Below are 16677 nucleotides of genomic sequence, written 5' to 3' on the forward strand. Positions count from 1 at the left end.
TCTTAGTGAATCAATACGGGTAACCTTATTCCATACTCAGGGTCTCATTCCTTCCCAATCAAAGATCTGCTCTTGATGTAGCAGACATGCCAAAGTTGAAAACTGAACTTTCTCTGGAGCTCTGTTTCACCTGGGTTTTCTGCATTTTGTCTTAAAGAGAGGAGGGTCTTCGTACATCTGTCAAAGAGACCCTCTGACTTTTCCGCTCTACACGGATGATTCATCACCCGCGGGCTTTCATTGTTTTTCTCTGAGATGTCAGTGGCCCCCCACAATAGCCATTTTGTTCCAAAGTCCTTATAATGACTACCCACCTCCCGAGACTCTTAACCACCTGAGATATTGCACCTGCCTGTGTGTTGCCCCCACCAGCACCCCGTCTCAGTTCACCACGGTTGAAAATTTCAGCAGTTGTACCACATCTTCACACCAAGGGCTATCAGTTCTCCACTCACCCCCAGTGATGTGGTCTTCATCGCCAGAAGGCCAATGGGTGGTCCATCTTCAAAGTCTAATTTTAGGTGATATTTCCTAGGACCACTTCTGATACCAAATATCAAATATCACCAGAAAAAATATCCTCTACAGCTGAGGTTTACATGAAAAACATTTATTAGGATTACTTTCAGAAATCCTGTCTGTAAGGGTAGGGTAAGCAAGACTGGGCAGAGGAAGAAGTTGAGCTGCAGTGTGAACTGTAAGTTGAACTCAGTGGATCCTATGGGAATCTTTGAAGCTGGAATGGCTCTTTGTTATTCTATCCTCTTGATGCCAGAATTCTGGACCTTGATACCTCTCCTCATCAACCAGTCACTGGATGCTGGCTGCCCATTGGAAGTGGGTAGCCCTAGGTAAGGCCGAGGACAATTCCCAGAGAGGGATTTGGCCGAGAACTGTCAGTTGCCAACATGGAGTGCCTCAGTCCTGAAGGGGGTCTGGGTGGCACACAGCAGCATTCACTACCCTCACGATAACACCGTGAGTATAGGAAAGCCCATCATTTTGCTACCATTTTACAAGTGGAAGTGGATAGATAATTAACAGTATTTTGTTTCCCCAGCCCAGGGCTCTTTCCACGGATGGGAAGGGAGAGGTTGAAGAGTTTACACTGCTCCAGACTTATTAAAAACAAATGAAGACCAGATGGCAGGAGGCCCCAATCTTAATCCAGTAGAAGTATCTTTCAGTCTGTCTCTCTTTCTCCATTCTGCCCTAAACAGGCCACAGAAGAGCCAAAAGGGAACTGAATAGTTATTTACTATTTAATACAATTCAGCATATACCAGCTAATATTTATAGAGTGCTTATATTTGTCAGACCCTATTCAAAATGCTGTGTGTGTAAATATATGTGTTTATGTGTATATGCAGACATATTACATGTACATACATATGAACATATATATAATACATATATACATATCCATGTACATATATATTCATTTAACTCTCAGAAGAACCCTCTGAGGAGTCATGATAACTGTCTTATTACAGATAAGGAAACAGAATACAGAGAAACATACTTGTTTTTGTTTTTGTTTTTCAGTCTTTGTTTTAACTGAAGTATAGTCAGTTTACAATGTTGTGTTAATTTCTGGGGTACAGCATAATGGTTTAATCATTTATCTACGTACATATATTCATTTTTATATTCTTTTTCATTATAGGTTACTATAAGATGTTGAATACAGTTCCCTGTGCTATACAATATAAACTTGTTTATCCGGTTTTGTGAGGATTTTCCTTGTAGCTCCGATAGTGAGAGATATTCTACCAAAGTTCAGTAGGTGTTTTGTGTGAATTGTTCCGTATGTAGACGTAGTTTTTGTTTTATTCATGGCAAAGGGTGAGCATCACATCCTTCTACTCCGCCATCTTGCCAATCGCCCCAAAGAAGTGCATTTGATTTGCCCAAATTCTTTTTTTAAATTTTTTTTTTTTGGTGGGAGGTAATTAGATTTATTTATTTAATTATTATTTTTTATTTAATGGAGGTAATGGGGGTCAAGCCCATGACCTCGTGCATGCTAAGCATGCACTCCACCACTGAGCTATACCCTCCCCCGCCCAAATTCTGATAATTCAAAAGAACACTGCCGCTAGCTTCCAGTTCATTCATCCATCCCATAAATCTGTTTAGAGCTCTTGATCTTTGCCAGCTCTAGAGCTAGAGGCTTTGAGTGCCCCTTAAATATGATCATTTTTCCATGTTAGAAATAACAGAAAGGTTCTATTATGGAAGGTTCTACTATGGGCTTCATTAACTGTATGGGAGCCCAGGGCTGTCTTCCAGCATGAACAACTCTCATGGACCCTAGACACCATAGTTTCAGCATCATCATGGCCACCCCCAGGTAAACCCCCAGGATTGCAGAGTGGACAGAGACTGGGGCATGCTCTCCCACAGGACTCCTGGGAGGAACTCTGTGCGGAGGACACAGAGTTAATTAAGTGGAACATGCTCAAGAGGGAGAAGGATCAGCATAAACAGTAAGGCAACTGGCTGTTCACTCTTTTCCATACGTCCTGTCCTTAGCTTTGGGTGGCTGCTTTCACAGCCCCAGTCTCCTCAGTGACCAACACACTGATAATTTCTAGTCACTCTCAGATCACTCACCTAAATGCCAGACCCAAACACTGAACTGCCTGGTAAACTTCTCCACCTAAATGTACCAAAAAACCATGAATATCTACAATAACTCTCTCACTATGTTTTCCTTCCCTCAAAACCACTTCGATGTGTCCTCAGCTCTGGTTATTGTGTTTTGGATCTCTCACTGGTGCCAAAGAAAGGAGTACCCAGACTTTATTAGCAACTCGCCCAGATGTGGGGCAGAGAGGGGAGAAGGAGGGGTGAGGCTTAAAAGCTGTCAGCAGTCAAACATTAAAACAGAAGACAAACTTTATTACATAATATTTACTCTGCATGCATGCAGAGTTTGTCTCTCATCTACTTTCTGTAAATAGATTTTTCTGGAGTACCATTTTAATTCCCTTGTTTCCTCAATATAATTTTGAGTTATTTCATTAGTGGCTGCCATGGGGGTTACAATTAACATCCTTACTGACAATAATCTAGGTTCAGACTAATGTCAGTAGTATATAAAAACTTCTCTTCTATCAGAAAGAGAAATTAAGAAAACAATCCCATTATAAATAACTTCAAAAAGAATGAAATACAGGGGTGAATATAGCTCAGTGGTAGAGGGCATGCTTAGCATGCACGAGGTCCTAGGTTCAATCCTCAAGACCTCCACTTAAAAAGAAAAAGAATAAAATACACAGGAATAAATTTAACCAAGGAGGTGAAAGATCCATACACTGACATCTGTAAGACATTGATGAAAGCAACTGAGCAGACTCAGATATGGGGAAATGCACCATGCACATGGATTAGAACAATCAATATTGTTAAAATGTCCATAATGCCCAAAGCAATATACAGATTCATTGCAATCCCTCTCAAGAGTCCAATGGCATTTTTCAAAGAAATAGAACAAACAATCCTATAATTCACATGGTCCACAAAAGGCCCTGGATAACCAAAACAATCTTGAGAAAAAAGAAAGCTGGACGCATCATGGTCCCTGATTTCAAACTCTATTTCAAAGCAATAGTAATCAAAACAGTATGTTATTGCCATAAAAACAGACACACTGATCAATGTAACAGAACAGAGAGCCCAGAAATAAACCCACGCATACATGATCCATTAATTTACTGAAAAGGAGCCAAGAATATACAATGTGGAAAGGATAGTCTCTTCAATAAATAGTTCTGAGAAAATTGGACAGCCACAGCAAAAGAATAAAACTGGGCATCTATCTTACACCATTCACAAAAATAATTGCAAATGGATTAAAGAGTTGAACATAAGACCTGAAACCATAAAACTCTTAGTTAGTAAGGGACTAAGCAATTTGACAGCAGTCATGGCGATGATTTTTAAGATTTGACATCAAAAGCAAAGGCAACAAAAACAAATAAAAAACAGTAGGAATGCATACAATTTTAAAGCTTCTGCACAGCAAAGGAAAACATCAATAAAATTGAAAGGCAACCTACCAAATGGGAGAGAAAAAATTGAAAATCATATGTCTGATAAGATGGTAATATCCAAAATATAGAAAGAACTCATTTAACTCCACAGCAAAAAATAATCTGATTTTTAAATGGGCAGAGGAACTAAATAGACATTTTTCCAAAGAAGACATACAAATGGACAGCAGGTAAATGAAAATGTGTTCAATATCACTAATTATGAGACATACGCGAATCAAAACCACGGTAAGCTATCATTTTACACCTGTTAGAATAGATATCATCTTCAAAAAAGTGAGTGATAGTAAATGCCAGCAAGGATTTGCTGTGGAGAAAGGACAATCTTTCTGCACTATTAGTGGGAATGTAAATTAGTCCAGCCACTATGGAAAACAGTATGGAGATTCCTCAAAAAATTAAACAGAACTACCTTATGATCCAATAATCTCTTTTCTAGGTATATATCCAAAAGAAATTAAAATAAAATCTCAAACAGATACATGCACTCCCTTGTTCACTGCAGCATTATTCACAATAGCCAAGATATGGAAACAACCTCAGTATCCATCAACAGATGAATGAATAAAAAAGATGTGAGATATATATGTATATATACATAGTGGGATATTATTCAGCCATGAGAAAGAAGGACATCCACTGTTTGCAACAACACGATGGACCTTAAGGGAATTATCCTAAGTGAATTAAGCCAAAGAAAGACAAATACTGTCTGATATCACTTATATGTGGAATCTAAAAAAAGCCAGACTCATAGAAACATAGAATGATAATAACCAGGGACTGAGGCATGGGGATTTAAAAAAAAAAACAAAACACTTTGCTCCTAAACAGCTCCATGTCTCCATTCCTTCTTTGTGCTAGCATTGTCATACAAATTATATCTTTAATTTTGTGTGCCCATTGACACAGTGATACAATAACTGCCTTATGGTAGTGTCTTTTAAATCATAAAGGAAAAAAATTAGAAACAAAAAAAATTGTACCTATATATTTATCTATGTAGTACTCTGTTTCTTCATGTGGATTTGAACTACTGGCAAGTGTTCTTCCAATTCAGCCTGAAGGTATCCCTTTAGTATTCCTTGTAGAGCAGGTTTACTAGTGACAAAATCCCCCACTTTTTGTTTACTTGGGAATGTCTTAATTTTACCTTCATTTTTGAAGGATAATTTCACCATGTATAAAATTCTTGGTTGACAAACATTTTCTTTCAGCATTTTGAACATTCCCTCCCACTGTCTTCTGTCCCCACTTCTTTTCTTCAGCTTTATTGTGATATAATAAACACGTATGTTTCCCATTTCTGACGAAAAAGTATTTGTTAATCTTATCAAGGATACTTTGTATGTAATAAGTCACTTCTCCTGCTGTTTTCAAGATTCTCTGTCTTCAGCTTTTGACATTTTGATATTATTTGTCTAACTATGGATCTCTTTGAGGTTATCATACTTGGAATTCTTTGAGCTTGGGTGTATAGATGAATATTTTTCATTAAATATGGAAAGTTTCAGCAATTATTTCTTCAAATATTCTTTCTGTCCCTTTCTCCCTATCCTCTCCTTCTGGGACTCCCATTATGCACATTTTGTACATTTGACAGTGTCCCACAGGCCTCTCAGGCTCTGTTCATTTTTCTTCATTCTTTTCCCTTTCCATTCCCTATTCTCAGTTGACATGTCTTTAAGTTCACTGATTCTTTCTTCAGCCAGCTCAAATCTGTGATTGAGCCTCTCTAGTAATTTTTTTTTCATTTCAGTTATTGTAATTTTCAGCACTAAAATTTCTTTTGTTTCTTTTCTATAATTCTACCTCTTATTGATAATTCTCTATTTGGTGAACATTCTTATACTTTCCTTTAGTTCTTTAGATGTGGATTCCTTTAGTTCTTCAAACATATTTAAAATAGCTGATTGAAATGCTATTTAGTAAGTACAATGTGTGGTCTTCCTCAAGAATAGTATCTATTGACTTTTTCCCCCTATATGTGGTTGTACATAGAGTTCCTTAAATGGCTGGAACCAGTAATTCTCCCAGTCTTTGTCAGGGGTCTCTGCGTGCATTTTGGAGACGTGTCTTCAACACTTAGTCAGGTATTTGGCAACTCTGCCTTATCCTTAAGCAAGAAGTGAAAGCTTAGAGTTTTCTCAAGTCTTCCCTGAACATGTGCCCAGCCCTGTGTATGTGCATAAGCCTATGCATGCATGTGGCCTTCTAGATTCCCAGGAATACAACAGAGGTTTTTAAAACCTCCTATGGACATCTCATTCTCCAATTTTTCCTTTGGGGATTTTTTGGTCAGTTTGTTATTTGCTCCAGCTGCTTTTATCATCTCAGGCAATTGTGATACTAAACCATCACCACTGATTGTTTTTTGACAAATGCCTCTTGTTTGCACTGAGTGCACTGGACTTGCACTCCAAGTCAGGTCAAAAAAACAACTTTTGTGAGTGGGGAAACCACTGAACAGGTCAAATAATGCCAATTCTCTGGAATGGGTCTTTGGAAGAGTTTCAACCCCATTTTGCCCCTCTACTGGCTGTTAGTCTTCTGGCTTTAACTTTTGTTGTGGGCCATTGGTTTCCAAGACTACTACAGACTTTGGAGGGGAGATGGAACTACAGCAAATTAAATGCTGCAAAGCTTGCTGTTACCAAGATTCTGGGGTTGCTCCTTTAAAATATTTTTAAATAGTTTAGATTTCAAACTAAGCACATCTGCAAGCCATAGATGGCCCAGGGGCTATTGATTTGATATTTCTGTCCTATGCCATGTAAACATAAAAATCTCTATTGAAAAAGAAAGAGAAAAATCCTAGTCAATACTTTCCAATAGATCCCTCTCAATTAATCACTCATGTAAAAGTTGATCTAGCCCAGCAACAAGCTGCAGTTGGGATGATACCCAACAGAAATTTTGATGGGACCACATGACCAGATTTGTCTTTAAGGAGGCCCTTTGGCAGCAAAGTCAAGTCTGCCCAGCCAGGGAGAGACCTTGGAGGGTTCAGGCTCTCATCCAAGTGAAAGGTGGCAAGGATATGATCCAAGGAAGCAACCATGGAGATGAACAACACACACCCAAGGCACGATCCAAAGCTGTGGCCTTCAAACCTTTTTTTTTTTCTCACATCCCCCAGGAATTTTGAAAATGATACACATTTCAAATATGACACTTGAATTATTTTATCTTATATTTTTATAATTGCAAATGATGTTATTTCCATGTTATAAATATTGACAATTTAAAACAAAAAAAAATTGCACTTCTTTTAAATGTATCTGATGAAATTCAAATATGTTGTTATTTGATGCTATTACCTATTTTTAAATATATCTAGACCTAGCCCTTTAATATCTGGAAATTTACATGTTTCTTTTTCTCCTAGAATTATATTTCCATTTCCCATTTCCACCATTGATTATATCCTAATGTATTTTCATGGCTGAAAGCCTATTACTGATTACTTTATCACACTCCCATTTATATGTATCTAAAAATGAAATATAGATTTTTTTTAAATATTTCCTGTAATTATAAGGCTCTAATAGGTGCTAAGAATGTTTACTTTTAGGTGACTTATTATAATTATTAATAGCATGTAATTGATGAAAATAACATAAGTATATTATAAATTTTAAGAATTAAAGCATAAAAAGTAAAATTTTATGGTTATTTATTGCTTAGTGAGATGGATGGAATATGTGTATAAATTAGTTCATGCATACAAAAATGAACATTACTTATTTTTCAGTTTTCATAAATCTAAGGTTTGAAAAACTATTCTCTTAAATAAGTAGTATTCTCTTAAATAAGTAGAATTCTCTTAAATAAGTTTTGTTACAGAGGTGTCCCTCAGTTCTTTGAACTCCTTCCTAGTTATTTGCCAAAAATCAAAGAGTAATCTGTCATCAAAGGTTATTTTCAATGATCTATCAATGGACAAATCAATTAAATTTTTCTTCAGTTTTGTTGAAAACAAAGAACTAAAAGCCATGTGGCATGCAAAAAGCATGCATTATTCATTCATTTGAACCATTCTCTTTCTCAATGGTCAGTTCTTAACTGAAATATTTGAAATACTTACACACTGGGCAGTTCATCAGAGAAAGATCTGGGATAAGTGTAATGTGCACTGCATTTGGTAAACTGAGAAAGGGACCCCCTGGACAAGGAGGGAGGTGGTGTGGGGGTAAGGGAAGAGACCACCACGTAGTCCTTACTGAGGTCCAACCTCACAAACCATCTTCTGCCCTCAGACTTCAGTTCTGGTTCTCAGGCTCTCAGACTCAGGTTGGGACTCACATCAGCAGCTCCTCCCCAGTTTTCAGGCCTCCTCCCTGGGCTGAATTACACCACCAGCATTCCTGGTTCCCCACCTTGCAGACAGCAGATGGCGGCATTTCTTGGCTTCTGTAACCACATGAGCCAATCCCTACAACACATCTCCTTATATCTGTGTTCTATTGGTCCTGCTTCTCTGGAGAACCTTGATCATACAGTGGTCCTTCTTAAAGGCAACCCTAACTGAGACTTCTCTTGGTTAAAAATGCCTCTGCCTCTTAGCATTATGTTCAAAAGCCTGGTCTGATGTTCACATCCCTGTGTGCGTTGTCTCAGTGTAGCTCTCAAGAGCCAGTAACTACCCTTCCCAAGTAAGAGTCGTGTGGTCACCATTCAACCAGGGCTGAGATTCATCATGCTCAGACCTCAGGACCCCACTTCTTTGCCTCCTCAGTCAGTTGTCACCTCTACCTCCACTCCACCTCCCCCCCATGGAGCTCAGCACCTAAAAAACCAATTCAATGGTTGAGATTTTTTCCTGCCCCATAGAAAGCATGCTCCTATTTTCTTCCTTCTTTTCTCCTCTCTCTCTCAGCTACAACTTGGAGCCACCAAAGAAAAGTTCTTCCTAATCACTTTCAGGATGGGGGGTAAATGGCAACTTACTTTAAATTCTTGTATTATCCATGTAAACCCAAGGAGCAGCAAATACTCTCAACAGAGATGTTACACGTCCTGTCAGCAATGGCTGAACATAACTTAATTTTCCATATACAATTTTAATTCAAAACTGATGGATCAGGAACCATCTCAGACATGCTCAGCTTCTTTTAAGTTTCTGTTTTCCTTCCAAAATGCATGCCATCAGCCCCTCAATTCAGTTCCATGCTTTCTTCCCACAACTCGTTAAATCATTCTTCCACTTTCATTTCTTTTCTCATTTTCCCCTACCAGCCTCCCTCTCTGATTTTAAGATTTTTGTTTTCTTTTCACCGCCCACTGGAATAACTTCTCTGTCATGTTCAGCATTGTTCCTTCCAGAATTACTAAATCATGCTTCCACTTTCACTTCTTCCCTCCGTTTCCCTCGCCTTCTCCCACCCTGATGGCATTAGTTTATTGACCTTGGATCTGCCTGTGCTTTAAATCTTTAGTAGATTGGAGAGAATTGTACATTTCCCCCCACATGTTTAGTTAGTGGACTGCTTTTGGCAAGGACTCAGACACTGTTGTGTGTCCTTCCGCGATGCTGTTTATATGTCTGTTTGTTCTTGGGTTGCTTAATTGGGGTCCCTTGCCAACATACTTTAGAAGGGGGCGGGCATGGGTATATGACCTTTGTGTTTTTCGTCATCCTGCCTTTGGTCCGCTCTTCGCTTGCTGGAAGACAACTCAGTTTTTATCCCAATTCCTCCCACACGCTCCATCCCTTCCATGCCGTCCTCCAGCATATCACCACCACATGTCTCAACTCATAAGCCATGTTCAAGATCCAGCCCCATCTGGCTTGACCCTATTTGATGACCATTTCCCCAAGTGGACCCATCAGGCCTTTGTGTACACTGGGCATTCTCATGCTTCCCATGACCATTTCCCAAGTGGACCCATCAGGCCTTTGTGTACACCGGGCATTCTCATGCTTCCCTGGTAACTTGAACATGTGGATTTTTAGCTTTGAAAACAGTCTTAAGAAGCTTCTGCCATATTTGCTGTGTCTCTCCAGTCCTACCAAGGCACTGGTCATGGACCACTGACTGTCACAGTGCAGGATGATGACCCAATGCCCTGTGACAAGCGAGCAGATCGAGCCTGAGCACTGGACAGGGACTCAGGAGAAAGACCCTGTGCCAGTCCCAAACCTTACTTCCCAGGCAAGTGAAGTCACTGCTGGGAACATTGCTTTCTTAATTTTTTCAAGTAGGATGACAATAAACCCCATGCTTAATTCACAAGGCTCTAATAAGAATCAAGTGAGGTAATACATGTTGGAAAAATACTGCTGGAAATACACCATAACATCAAGACTGCTATTGTTGTCTTGTGGCTTTGAATAAGTAACTATGCTTTCATTTGTCGAATTCCATTACTTGATATCAGGCTTGATAAGTGATATAACCATCTCCACTCACACAAGGGATGCTTAGAAGCCCTGAAGACACGTTAGCTAGGAGAAGGCATGATGTGGGTTGAGAAAGAACCTGTCATCACTGTCAAATATCTCAAAATATTTCACACAACTGGAGTTAGACATGCTCTCATCTCCGTGTTCTACGTGTACAGGAGAACTGATTCCCACTTAGCGGCCAGGAGATGGAGTTCAGCTTAGTCCAAGGACACATTTGAAGCAATGGACATGGGTTGCCTAGGATGATGGTTCCCTACCGTGAGTAATGCCCAGGCTGATTCTGTTTCCAGATAGCCTGCTATCAAAACAACTATCCACCATGACTGCACACTCCTCAAAACACCTCATAAATACTGCGTCTGACCCCCACCACAACCCCACACAGTAGGTATTATAATGCTGTTTCTCAGCTGAGGATCAGACAGGTTAAACAACTTCCTCAAAGCCACACAGCAGAGCCAGGACTGGAACACATTCACGCTGACCTAACTAAAAAGTACGGGCCTCCCCCTTCCCCTCTATGCTGCATTCCTCACCAGTGTGCAGGGGGCAAGGGTCCAAGCCACTTTAAGGCCACCCAGCCCTAAGCTTCGGGGCTCCTCGCAACCCTTTTCCATGCAGTGAAGTTTCCTTTAACTGTCACTTCTTCCTTGATTATAGCTGACAATACTCATGCTTCAGATCGCTGAGGGTCACAGTGGTACACGGTGCCCCAGGAGTGAATGATCTCCTGTCCCCTCTTTTCGGTCTTTGAATTAAATCTACACCTGGACTGTCCCCCTTCTTGCCAAGCTCTTGTAACCCTTGAAAGCACAAACTGTTCAGTTCCTGAGAGGCATTCTCGTTCCCTGAGTAACATGGTTATTTTTGGTACTTTTCCTTTGGAAAGTCATGTTACTTCAAACTCCCTCCTCTTCACTTCCCAGTAAATGAAACCTTAAAGGCTGTCTGCAGTGTCTTCATGACTCCGCTTGTCATTAACTCGGCCATCACCTTGGCTGACGGCTCCCCCTGGAGCACTGCTTTTCCCGGCTCAAGTGCTTCTCTTCCGTTCTCCCTGCCCAAGCGCTTTCCTTCTGCTTCCCCTTCTGAGCAATAAAGCGGCTGTCCGCTTCATCCCCCTGCCCCTGCTGCCCAAGTTATTTCACAGCCAGCAGCAAAGACGAATACTTCGGTGGGCTTCCTAATTTAGGGGTTTCCTCCATCCACTAACAGAGACGGATAAGGAAAATCTCTGTATCTCCTTCTCAATTTTGCTGTGAACCTAAAACTACTCTAAAAGAGAAAGTCTATTTTTAAACAGTTAGAAAGGAAGACACACTTGGAGAGGTCAGTGACCTGCCCAAGGTCACAGGACAGTGATTTGCAGAGTTAGGATCTGGAGTCCAGTCCTGTCTGGCTCCATTGCCCACACTTTCTAATAAGCCCGTGGAAGCAAGGCAGCCCCTGACTTAGCTTTGCCTTTTGAGTATCAGCCTGGCATGGGCTCCCACACCACAAACAGTTTCTCTTTCCCAGTCTTGAAACTGAGTCTGTGCAGACAGCAAGGCAATATCTCCACAGAGTGGCTCTCAGAGTGCCCATCTGACAGGCGACTCATCTGACTCGCCCGACCCCACATGCAAAATGGAGCTGGCATTAGAGGCTGCCACCTTTCTGTCTGCTGATAATGTAAAACTGAGGACAGTTGGGACTTAAAAGGAAATGCTGATTAATGAGCAACAGAAATTCAAACCCCATAAATCTGGTGCCTTCTGTATGTTGAGGGATAGAGTTAGGAAGATTCAAGTCAAGGCCAGAACTGGATTCAGCCTGATCTGGGGTGGGGGCAGTGGGGGTCACATACCAGAGCAGGTGGAGCAGTGATCCTCGCTGCCAGAGCTGAGTGAGGTCAGACTCAGAAAAAGGTGGATACCTACACAATAGAGTCAGCAGGCTTTCTTTCCCGGACAAATAATTTCTTCATAATCAGGATAATTTTATCCATCACCTCTTAAGGGTAAGACATGAATGGTTTTCTTGTACTGCCAGAGGAAATTCTTCTCTGAAACTAGGTGCTTGCTGGGGAAACTATTTTATTAAGTATTCTGGGTGAATATAATGCTGATTTCAACCAACTGTAGCTGAAGTCATCATCAAGTACAATGGTCATTGTATGCACAAGAATCAGGGCCATATTTTATCTCTAGGTAAAAACTATTTTTAAGGTATTTCATAAATCGCTGGCAAGGTCAACCACACTAAACATTCCAGAACCCCCGGGGGAAATCTCTGGGGGTGTACCCAGACCTCCAGCCTGCAGACATTCATTGTTCTGACGCTTCCTGAACCCTGCAAGGAGCTGTCCCTGTCGTCAGCAAGTCTGCAGGGTAACTGCAGGAGGAGGCAGGCTCACTGCGCAGGCGCTGCAGGTGGGGATGGCACTGTGGTGCACACCGCCTGCCACCACATGGAGTGGTGTATCACCACCACGCTCACCCCCTGCGGGCCTGCTGTCTTCACACAGCAATGGGGGACAAAAGCAGCCGCCGGGGTTGTGGTGAGCATTAGATGAAGTACCACACATGGAACATTTTACACCCAGCCTATCATTCGGTCAGTGCTCAGCAGTGATCAGGGCCCAGGACACAACCCACATCACCAGGCCCCAGGCCCCATCACCAAGCCCTGATGCTTGATATAGTTCATGAATAAATGAATGCACCCATGAATAATGAAACACTAATGAATGGAGAATTCCCTCTTTTTGCAGACAAAGATACTAAGAGTCAGAAAAACTGTATTTATATTTTGAACTGTGTCCAGAAAAACTGAATGCCTCCCTTGAGACAAAGGTGGTCAAGGAGATATAAGTGGGATTTGTGAGTAGAACTTCCCGGAAAGCAGGTTAGAAGGGAGACTGACAAGCGGCGGGAGTCTTTCTTGCTCTCCTGTCCTTCCTCTTTCTAGGTGTGAGGATACAGGTGTGATGGCTGGAGTTCCAGCAGCTGTTACAGACTCTTGAAGATGAAGTTGCAGGCTCAGGGTGATAAAACTTAGGTAGAAGATGTCTGTGTCCCCAGTATCTGTGGGGCCACCATGTTGTCCCTGGGCACACATCTCACTTTTTACATGGCAGTAGAGAAACAACACCCTTCCATTTGATTCCAGCCATTATTATGTTTGGTCTCTGTTCCTAGAAGCCAAATACAATTCCAACTGAAAAAATTCTGTTGCTTTCACTCCCAAACTCCTTGTCCCTTCTCAGCCCCCTTTGCCTGACCCTACTCCTCTAGCTTCTCTAAACATTGGATTGACATAAGGATCAGGCCCAGGCCCTGTTCAAATCCCAGTTTAAAATATCATCAAGGTAATGACACTCAAAGTGACAGTAATAGCTCAGACCTCTTCCCCAGGCTCCAGGCTCATATCCAACTGCCTGGTTGGATTTTCCAAATGAGCATATCCAAAAGGGAACCAGAATATTCCTCACCAAGTAACCTTTCACTCGCTCCACTCCTCCCCACCAATGACCTTATATGATTTCCTCTGTGACTTCATCACAGTCTGAAAATTGGCTTATCAATTTCTTTGTTTTCCAGTGCATTATTTTTGAACATGTACCACCTACAAGCAGGAATTCTGTCTTCATCCCTGGCTTCTAAATCATGCCAGCTCAGAGACGCTTCTCAGTCGGCATGCATCCATCAGTAATTCAGGAGCCAGGTGAGTGTGATCAAGTGAGAGCTTTGTTTACTATGTATCTTCAGCCTTCATTCTGGTCTCTGACTTTTTCATCCAAATTGACAACACACAGACATTTGTCACCTAACCTCTCCATCCCAGAGTTCTTCGGTTTGACTCCTCACACAGTTACGACAGCATGAGGTTTAGCACACTTTTAGAGCCCTTGTGTATAAAAATGTTTTTGTTATCTAAAATTCAAATCAGGGTAATAAACATTATTTCTCTGAAAACCTGGAAGTTGCTCCATTGTCTTCTAATTTACTGCTGTTAATGGATAATCTAACATTATCCTGATTGGTGTTTTTTCCTTTCTGAGTAACATACTCTCAGATTGAATGATTTTTAAATCACTGATTAAATTAATAGAGTATATTATGTTTGGTTTTGAGCAAATTTCTCTTGAATATCATTATGGAAGTAAGTATATGAATAAAGTGTATTTTTCCCAGCTAGAAAATTTTTCAAAGATTCTTTGATTATTGCTTCTTTCCACTTGTTTATATTTCTTGCTCACAAGAGCCATATTATGCAAAAATCAATTTACTTTTATTAGCCTCTGTAGCTATTACATCTCTGATTATTTTGGTGGGGGGGAAGGTATAGCTCAAGTGGTAGAGTGCGTGCTTAGCATGCATGAGGTCCTGGGTTCAACCCCAGTGCCTCCATTAAAATAAATAAATAAACCTAATTACTTCCCCCTAAAAAAAAACAAACAAAAAACCCAAACACCCATCTTTGGATGAACGAATAAACCAAACATGGTCCATCTGATTATTTTTATCCCTTTGTGCTTTTTCAATGAAGCTGAAGGAAGGAATTTAGGATTGCCCTAAATTGTAGCATTCTTCTGCTGGTTCAGTTCTTTCCTTTATTGCCACTGACAGAGAGATTTTAGCTCTACTGCTGCACGTATTTTTTTTTTGAAGCCTTGTTCCTAATATTACTGTTGTCCTTATCTGAGCTCATATCTCAGCCTCCTCTGTCTATCATCATCCTGATCTCTTGTAATAATTTTAGATATTCTTATTGCTCACCAAGAACATGGGCTATAGATCTTTCAATTTCTTTATACTTCCTCCTAAAACTAATTGTTTTCAAAAGTTGTGTTTTCAAATGTAGTCAATGTATTCAGTTTAGAACTTTTTTTGTCCTCTAGTGGTTTTTTGTTTTTTTTTTTTTTTGTATATTCATCTTTTATAAGATCTTGTTGACAGAAGAAAAGCAGGACAATTTTACCATTTTTGCCCATCCTCTGATCCCCTGGCTCCCTGGGGAATGCCCCCTGGAGAGCTAAAGTTGGAAAGCAAAGTGAGTTCACATCCCGTTCACATGTCAGTGCCTTGGTGTCACGCACTCACTTGGTGGGCTGAGGATGGTCAGGTTCTCCAACATATTTGTGCCCTAGTAAATACCAGGAGGGGCTTAATTTTCTGCCACCAGGTACAATACACAGAAGACAAAATGGTGCTCTTTCTTCCTCAGCAGCATTGTACGGTGAAAACCATACCTTTCAGGATTATTGTAACATGCCTTCCCCTTGTCTCCAGATTGCAATGGTCAGAGTGGTGGTGGAAGGGTGCTATTCAATACTCTACTGGGTTCAAGGACTTCTTTAGACCTTAGGGTGGAGGTTGGGTGGGTCACCAACGTCTCTTCTCACCTACCTCTGGCCAACTGAGCCACTAACAATGAAAATGTCATCAATTGTGCTTCTGAGTCTGTCTCTTTGTTGCTGAAGATAATGGAACTCCCTCCCAAGGCTAGCAATTGTTGACCGTGTTCCTGTGAGGTTTGTTGTGTTGTTTTGGGTCATTTTCTGTACTTTGATGTGTATTTTAAGGACAAGGTGGGAGAGAGGTTATTCGGGGCTAAAACAGCTTTGGGTCTGGCTAGTCTCATTCTCTCCGACAGTAGGTGTGATAAGGAAAGGACAAACGAATTAAGAGTTTAGGTTGAGATATTTAGGACCAGAATCTGATCTGGAACCAGGTTGGGATCTGAGCCTGACGTTGGTATGTAATGGATCCCAGGAGAGGAGGAGCAGTCAGAAGCTGTGTGAAGGCACAGTTGTAGCCTGAATGAAGGCAAGAGATGGGTCAGTACAGGAAGCAGATTGCCCAGGATGAGTCAGCCTTGGGAGACAGGAGCCCAGGGTTCAATGTGGAGCTGATGTTGGGCCATCAGAGATTGTGAGGCCTCACGTCTTCCTTCAGAGAGGACGTAGGTAAAGACTGAGTTCAGAAGTGCCACCAGTAAGGTAGGTAAACTTCAGGGCCGCAGGATACAAGACTCAGACCCCATGGCCAAGGCCCCCAGGCCCCTCGGCAACATTCTCCAGCGTGAGGCTCTGTCCCCGCGGAGATCTTCAGGTACAAGGACCCAAGGCTCCCATTCTTAGAGGGACCACACGCCTTGCTTCCAAGATGCCTGCTATGCCAGCCTCTGGTCCTGGTTCTGCCCAAGACTCCACCTCCTCCAACCTGG

The 16677-nt window shown here is 41.3% G+C and overlaps 1 long non-coding RNA gene across 1 annotated transcript in view; it reads right to left on the bottom strand.

The window, feature by feature from the left end:
• Positions 1-12522, bottom strand: part of LOC123611874 (uncharacterized) — a 175663-nt gene extending 163141 nt beyond the window's left edge. Inside the window, exon 1 of the long non-coding RNA XR_006718963.2 lies at positions 12314-12522. This is a non-coding gene — a long non-coding RNA (uncharacterized LOC123611874). The remainder of the gene's footprint in view (positions 1-12313) is intronic.
• Between the last annotated feature and the right edge of the window lie 4155 nt (positions 12523-16677).

This window comes from Camelus bactrianus, chromosome 11, assembly GCF_048773025.1.
Source record: "Camelus bactrianus isolate YW-2024 breed Bactrian camel chromosome 11, ASM4877302v1, whole genome shotgun sequence".
In the NCBI taxonomy this organism is placed as follows: domain Eukaryota; kingdom Metazoa; phylum Chordata; class Mammalia; order Artiodactyla; family Camelidae; genus Camelus; species Camelus bactrianus.